A 7,885-nucleotide genomic window follows, 5' to 3' on the forward strand; every position below is an offset into this window, starting at 1 on the left:
CAACCAGTCCCAAGGGTGGGGGGACGAGGCCCACTGACACCTGCAACCAGCCAGCGATGACCACCAAGCCACTGAAGGAAGTGCCCCTGGCTCTCCTGAGCTGGGGCAGTGGCGGGCCAAGGGTTTCAGCCATGCCCCCCAACACCTGCAACCAGCCCAGTGATGACCACCGAGCCACCACAGGAAGCACCCCGGGCTCCCCAGCTGGGGCGGCAGGGGGGTGGTGAGGGCTTCAGCCACACACCTCTGACCTCTGCACCCAGCCCAGCAATGACCAAGCCACTGCTGGAAGTTCCCTGGTCTCCCATGCAGGAAGATGGCGGTGCCACAGACCTCAACCCCACCCCTTCTCCTTCCTCCTTCTCCCACCCTATTTCCTTCCCCTATCCTCTCCCCCAACTGCTCCACAACAACATCATAGAATATAAAATAATAATATTAATAAACTTAATAAATAAATAGATATATTTCACTTATCAGGGTAAGCATTAAAATGCTTCCTACGATGGATCTCTGTGTTTGTGAACCTTTGGTCCTAGGTACCTCCTATCTTGTTGATTCTTCAACATGACCACCACCACCACAAGAAAATCATTTAGAAGAAAGACCAACCAGCAAACTCACCAGTTTCTGGATTCATAAAATGCTTAATAACTGTCTAAAACTCTTCCTTTTTATTAATCTGGAAAACTATCAATTCAGCACCTGTCTCAGTCAAGGCTACCTTAAGCCCCAAAAGGCAAATGTTGCCAGTTTCCTTTCTTATTAATGATAATTCCACCACTTCTCTTGGGCCATGACTCCAGAATTTAATCAGCAATATAGACCAAAAGTCCTCTACATTGAACCAGACTTTTCCCTTGCTTCAATTTCAATCCAAGGCAATCACTGGAGATGCAAACAACAGTCACTGCAACAATTAATCAAATATTTGAAGACAGTTAAGACACTCCCTAGTCATCTTTCATCAGAATGGTCAACCTCAACTTCCTTTTACTCTACGGCCCATTTTTCCATCATGAAACTGTAGAATGGTGAAGCTGAAAGAGATTTTAAATTGCGTAGTCCTACCCACTTGACAAGGCAAGCAGGTTACAGACAGGTGGAATGAGTCACGCAGGCAGCAAATTGTAGAATAGGGATGACTGAGGTCTCTTGATGCCTCACACTATGTTCCTTCTACCACAACACACAGCCAACCAATTTGCTTCATTTCTTATTTCTTCTCTCTAGCTCCTACAGTCTCTAAGAACAGAGAGGCCTAGCTGGATCTTAAAAAAAAAATCTTCTCACTGAACTGGAATGTTGGTTGAATCTCCAAAAAACTGGAGGAGAACCCACCCCTTTAGTGTTAGGGACGATTTTGGAACAAGCCCAGGGCTAAGAGTCTATAGAAAGGAAAGTCCCCTAAGGGGAGAGGAAGAAGACCAAGTTCTATAGGCCTGGCTTTGTCACCCTCCCCAACCATGTGACCTTGGACAAGCCATCACTCTGCCTCATTTCCCTTATTGGTAAAATGGAGGAACATCATTCATTCTGCCTACTTGATATAAATATTGTGGGGCAATTTAATGAGACAGACAAAGTACTTGTGAAATGACAAATACTGCTATAGTGTTCAAATGATAACAGAGCTCCAACCAAAATCCAGACTAACACTGAATTCACGTTAACCCCAGAGTTACTATTTCCCATCAGTCTTCCGTTATAAATTTATCTCTGAAAGTGAAGTTATATCGCTGTGCATCAGATCTATTTGTGTTTAAATAACTGGGAGAGGAAAAATAGCTGGAGTAATTAAAGGAATATGATATCAAGGCAGGAACAAATACAGTAGACCTATGGAGCAGAGTGCAGAGTCTGCGGGGGAGGCAATCTATCTGTTGTTGGGAATTTAGTATATGATAAAGGAAGCATTTCAAATCACTGGGGAAAGTATAGAATATTTGGCAAATGGTGTTAGGCAATTGGAGAGCCTAATGGAAAAGTCAGATCCCTATCCCCCATCAAGCCCCAAAACTTATTCCCAATGGGTTGAAGATCTATAAAAGTATCAAAACAAAATATATTCATAAAAGCCAAGGGAAAAGACTGACACAGTTGATTACATATAAATTTAAAACTCTGGTATAAGTTATGACAAATAGGAACTAGTAACAGACTGGGAAAAAATATTTGCAATAAATATAACAGACAAAGAATTAGCACTAATTCTATTTTTATAAAGAGTTACAAATCAGTAAGACATCCAAATGAACATACAACAGGAACACCCCATTCTCAAAAGAAGCAGAAAAGGCTAAAATAACTATAGTAATAAAAATGCTATGGAACAATCAGAAATTTTTTTTTCCCCTCCTTTTTGTCTTTTTTTGTGACTGGTAACGGGATCGCAACCCTCAGTGTTGTGCCCATACCACGACCCGCAACGGGATCGCAACCCTCGGTGTCGCGCCCGCACCGCGCTCAACCAGTGAGCGGACCGGTCTCTATATGGGATCCGAACCCTCGGCGGGAGCGCCACTGCGCTCCCAAGCGCTGCACTCAGTGCGCCACCAGGGCGGCCCAGAAAATTATTTTAAAAAAATCATCTTTTATCCAACTGATTGGAGAAAAAATATTTAAAGACTGAGAATATCCACTGTTGGCAAGAAATGGGCACTTTCGTATCCTGTTAGAATATAAATTGATTAGGTATTTTATAGGGTAATTTGGCAATACCAGTCAATTTTTGATCCAGAAATGATACTTCTAGTAATTCTACAGGAATGTGTGTACAAAAATTATACAAATTTGTTTGCTGCAATATTATTTGTAATAGCCCAAAACAATCTAAATGTCTATCATAGATATATGGTTAAGATATGGTTTATATCCATAATTTGGAGTGTATTAAGGAAGAATGAGACACACGAGCACACGAGCACACGTAGCTGTATATGTTACAAGGTTAATATATTGTAAAATGTCTAGAAGGATACCTAAATGTCTAAAAGTATACCTAGCAAGCTCTTTTTACAGACGGAGGTTCTTTCTAAGTGAGGGAACAGGATGGCGGAAAAGAGGACTTTGGCATTTTAATGTGTATATTTTTATATTATTTAATTTTTTACAGTAATATTTATCAGGTAATTCAAAAAGAAAAAAAAAGAGTAAACAAAATCTTGTTATGCTCAAGTACAGCAAAATGAGACAGGGATGAGATGAAAGAGACTAGGTTAGGCTTATGCACTCCTGCAGGGTTTTAAAAACTTGGAACAGATCAAGATGGCTGCTCAATAACTAGGAAAGTTTGTATTCCTAAGCACAAAACATTTTAAAACGCATGCCTTGATTTGGTGGTGGTTTAGTAGGTATCTCTATATATCATCACTATACTGATAGCTTACGTGCACATTAGGAAAGAGTAATATTAAAGACATGACCTCTATTTCCTCTAATATGACAGCAGTATACTTCTTTGAATTTTATTTAAAATAAAATTAAACAACACCTCTCAGGTTAAATTATCAGCATATGGTCATCTGTAATGCCCAGGAATGAAGGAAATTGCTGTTTTCCATTCAGAAAGAAAAAAAGTTTATCAGTAGGAGACACAGGACCTTGAATTGTCTGACAGTCACCACATGCAAGCAAGTATTTGTACTTGAAAGTGTGTATGTATACATTCTTGCAGCTATGCATCCAGTAATAATAATCCTCCTGAGCACTCTTTCCAGAGCACGGGTGCAACCTTTCCCACTGCACCCTCCCACCACTAGGAAACCATTACTCCAATGACTACCCCAGTCATCCATCTTCTACAGCTTCTCCTTCAACCAGTGATATTGCAAAAAAACACACTTCCCCCCCAGAGCATTTCTACTTTGAATCTTTTTTTTTTTTTTTTTTTTTTTTTTTTTTCCGTGTCCCGCAACGGATCGCAGCCCTCAGTGTCGTGCCCGTACCGGACCGGGACCGGCAACGGGATCGCAACCCTCGGTGTTGCTCCCGCGCCTCGCTCAGCCAGTGAGCGGGAACCGGTCTGCATGTGGGATCCGAACCCTCGGGCGGGAGCGCCGCCGCGCTTCCCAAGCGGCGCACTATCCAGTGCGCCACCGGGCCGGCCCTCTACTTTGAATCTTGTTGAAATGTTCTCAGTATGTAATCCACTTCTTTGTAGAAGATACCTTTCATCACTTTTGTCTCATAAAAAATATAGTTGCCTGAAGTATTTAACTTGCTCCTCAAGACAACCTTTGTCTAACACTTTTGTATCTTCAGTGTCTAGCTCAGTGACTGTACATAGTGTAACATCGTCCTCTAGAAAACGTCATCACCACCCCAACTGGAGTCCCGCTGAATTACCCTTAGAGTTTTTCATACAATCAGCTGTTATTTTTCTCATATTAAAAACACTAATTGTGGTTTAGTTAATAGTACTGTACCGTTAATTTCTTAGTTTTGATAAATATACCATGGTTATGTTAACATTCAGGGAAGCTAGGTGAAAGGTATATGGGAAACCTGAACTATCTTTGCAACTCTTCTGTTAAATCTAAAATTACTCAAAATAAAGTTTAAAAAAACAAAACAAAGAACCAATGAATAAAATAAATGGTGTTCTCTTGACCCCACTTCCCTTTCCAGCTACTACCCCATCTTTTTCTTCCCTTCATAGTAAAATTCTTTAAAACTATTATCTTTACTCACTCATTATAATTTCTTTCCTCCCAGTTATTCCTAAATCTACTCCAATGTTTTCACTCCTACCATCCATCTCATTAAAATCACCAATGACCTTCCAGTTGCCAAATCAGTGGTTACTAGAACTCACCTTCCTGTCACATCGGCAGCATGACACACTAACCAGTCCATTCCCCTTGAAACGCTTCCTTCAGTGGCTTCCTAACACTACACGCATTCCCTTTTCCTATTTATTACAGCACTTTTTTCACCTCTTAAGGGCCCCAAACCTCATCCACCCCCATGACATACTGTGGGCCACTGAGACAGCAGGGGCAAGCTGAGACAAGGTGAACATCAAAAAATTGACTGCAGTGGATGAAAGCCAAATGGATAAATGTGTAAATCATGAGTTTATAATGACACTTTAAAAAATCTCCCTGGTCATCTTTGGAGGTTGCTAAGGCACCAACTCATAATATGCTAATTGATAAATAAAAGCAAAGAAATCAAGCATTGATCCTGCCTTTCCTTAACAGACTTGTTTCAGGGTAATCAAGGCTGATGAGGGAAAGTTTGTTATAGAAGATTCACAAGTAATAAAAGCAGGAAGAATAAAAGAAGTGGATGCTTAATGAAGTAATGGATACAGGCAATGGTCAATGGCTGCTAAGACAATTAGGTGAAAGGTCGATGCTGAACTTTACTTTGGATGGATCAGGCTGACAAAAGCTGAAACCAATGATCCATCTCAATAGCATTAAAAGTGGGACAGACATTATGTGCCTCATGTGATGCAAGAGGAAGTACACACCATATTTAATGTAGTCTTGCAAAAAAATCTTGAATCTGAATCTAAATAAACTGTAGATCTAATTTATATGAAATACAGAGGATATAGGATCATGTTAAATGACACCCTGAGGATACAATAGGCAAGGTTTGAAATGTGGGAAAGTCTACAGGACAAATGAGCCAGTTTCTTCAACAAATGAATTGCAGGGAAAAAAGTGTCCATGTATGTATGTGTGTGAAGTGGGAGGAGGGTGCCATTGATTAAAAGAAACTTAAAAGACACATCAACCTAATGCAATGTGTGGACTTTTGAGACCATGGGGAAACATAACATGGAAGGGTCTTAGATGAAATTAAGGAATCATTGTTACTTACGTTCAGTATGATGATGACATTGTGGTGATGTATCTGTTAGAGATATACACTGAAGAATTTATAGGTGACATAATGTATCTAGGATTTGCTTTAAAATACAGCAGCAGCAACAACAACACACAGAAGTTGAGGGCAGACAAAAAGAAACAGCAGAATGTTGATAGTCATTGAAGATGGGTAACGGATGCATGGGAATTCATTTTACCATCTCCTCTACCTTGGTGTATGTTTAGAATTTTTCATAATAAAGCTTTTTTTTTTTTTAAAGTAGGGGCTACTGACAAGAACCAGTAGCCCCATGGGAACATTCTTATTTCAGGGCTCCAAGTCCACCTGCAGACAGGCTGTTGGTGATGAAGTGTTCTCTGCCTTGTAGAAAGCCCCTACGATGGTAAACTATTTGTGGAAGGCCAGGTGTTTGCTCCATTTTCTGATAAGCACGGGTGCATATACTAACTAACACTTAACATCTCAGAAAGACTCATATATCAGAATAACCTAGTATCCTGAGTAGTCTGTGAAAGGGTCTCATGTCACAAGAAGAAACATTTTCACAAACCCATAGGGCAAAAATGATCCTTAAGAAGTCCTTTAACCCAGCTCATCAGCTCTGGTCAGGCCCTTTCACCCACATATGAAATATTTATGAAGTACCTTTTATGTGCCAAGCAGTGCTGAACAAGACAGGACCCTACCCACATGAAGGTTATAAGTCAGCAGACTAAATTTAAGCCATCGAGCCTCTTGAAATCCTTTCTGAACAAAACAAGGAATAGAAAATTAATAATGACAACACAGTGTTCTGCTAAGCATTTTATATGTATGATCACATTTAATCCCCTTAGCAGCCCTAATAGGCAGGTTGTAGTATTATCTATCTCCTTTTTACATGTAGCTGCAAGTGTGTAATTTTAAAGGAGGCATAAAGCAATTAAGTGATTTGCTCAAGGCCATCTACCTGCTAAGTGGTATAGCTGAGATTTGAACCGAGGTGGTCCGGCTCAAGGGCTCTCTCAGCCCTCACTCTCAAGCTACCACACTATAAATTCCAAGCCACCCTAGTTGGACTTAGCTCAGTCTGAGCACCAAAGAGATCTAGACTTGCCTGGCAGTCTTAGCCAGCTGACCAGAAAATGCTGTTCAGCACTTGGCACGAGAATGACAGAGCTGCCAGGAATAACACTCCAGGCCAAGGTCACAACCTGGCCCATCTCAGCAGTTCACAGATGGTGACAGTGAGTCGGCAGCAGGGGGGCAGCCAGCGCTGAGATCTCCAGGACAGCCGTGGTGCTGGTCAGAGGCAGAGGGCAACACTCCCTATGCTCCCATCCCAAGCTGCACTGAAGATACTTACCCTGCACCTCCACTCCCCACACGGAGAGGCCTGGCCTGGGTACTTCCTCTGTACCATTGGTATCCCCTGTCAGCTGCCTTCGCCAGTTGGCACAAGAGGCCCTTGATGATCCCACATTCCTGAATCTCATTGTGCTTTGCTCCTACACCTCTTGAATACTCAGCCCTAAAGCCTAGCCCTCGGCCCGGACACTTAGGGGCCAAATGGTAAGTCAGGGCTCCTGTAGCATGCCAGAGCTTCTCACATTCCTGTCACCTCTGAAATGCTAATGGTCATTTCCTCGAATGAACTTTCACATTCCCATCAGGTCAACGGCCCCTCCTGCTGAGTCCAAATCTGGGATCAAAGTAGTTGACAAATGACCTCTGCTTAAAACTTGACAAAACTCAAAACAGGGCAGAGGCTCCAGTGGTGATGCCACCCATCTTCAGTTCCCATGAATAAATTACGTTTGAGCCCAGAAGTCCCTGGGAGGCCTGCAGCAACAGAGGTAAGAAAGGGCAACCTATTTTCTCCACAACCTCGCCAGCATTTATCGTTCAGAGTCTTTTGGATTTTAGCCATCCTAACTGGGGTGAGATGGTATCTCAGTGTAGTTTTGATTTGCATTTCCCGGATGCTGAGAATGGTATGGAGGTTCCTCAAACAGTTGCAGATAGATCTACCATATGACCCAGCTATCCCACTGCTGGGAAT

Source organism: Galeopterus variegatus, unplaced genomic scaffold, assembly GCF_000696425.1.
Source record: "Galeopterus variegatus unplaced genomic scaffold, G_variegatus-3.0.2 Scaffold382, whole genome shotgun sequence".
Taxonomy (NCBI): domain Eukaryota; kingdom Metazoa; phylum Chordata; class Mammalia; order Dermoptera; family Cynocephalidae; genus Galeopterus; species Galeopterus variegatus.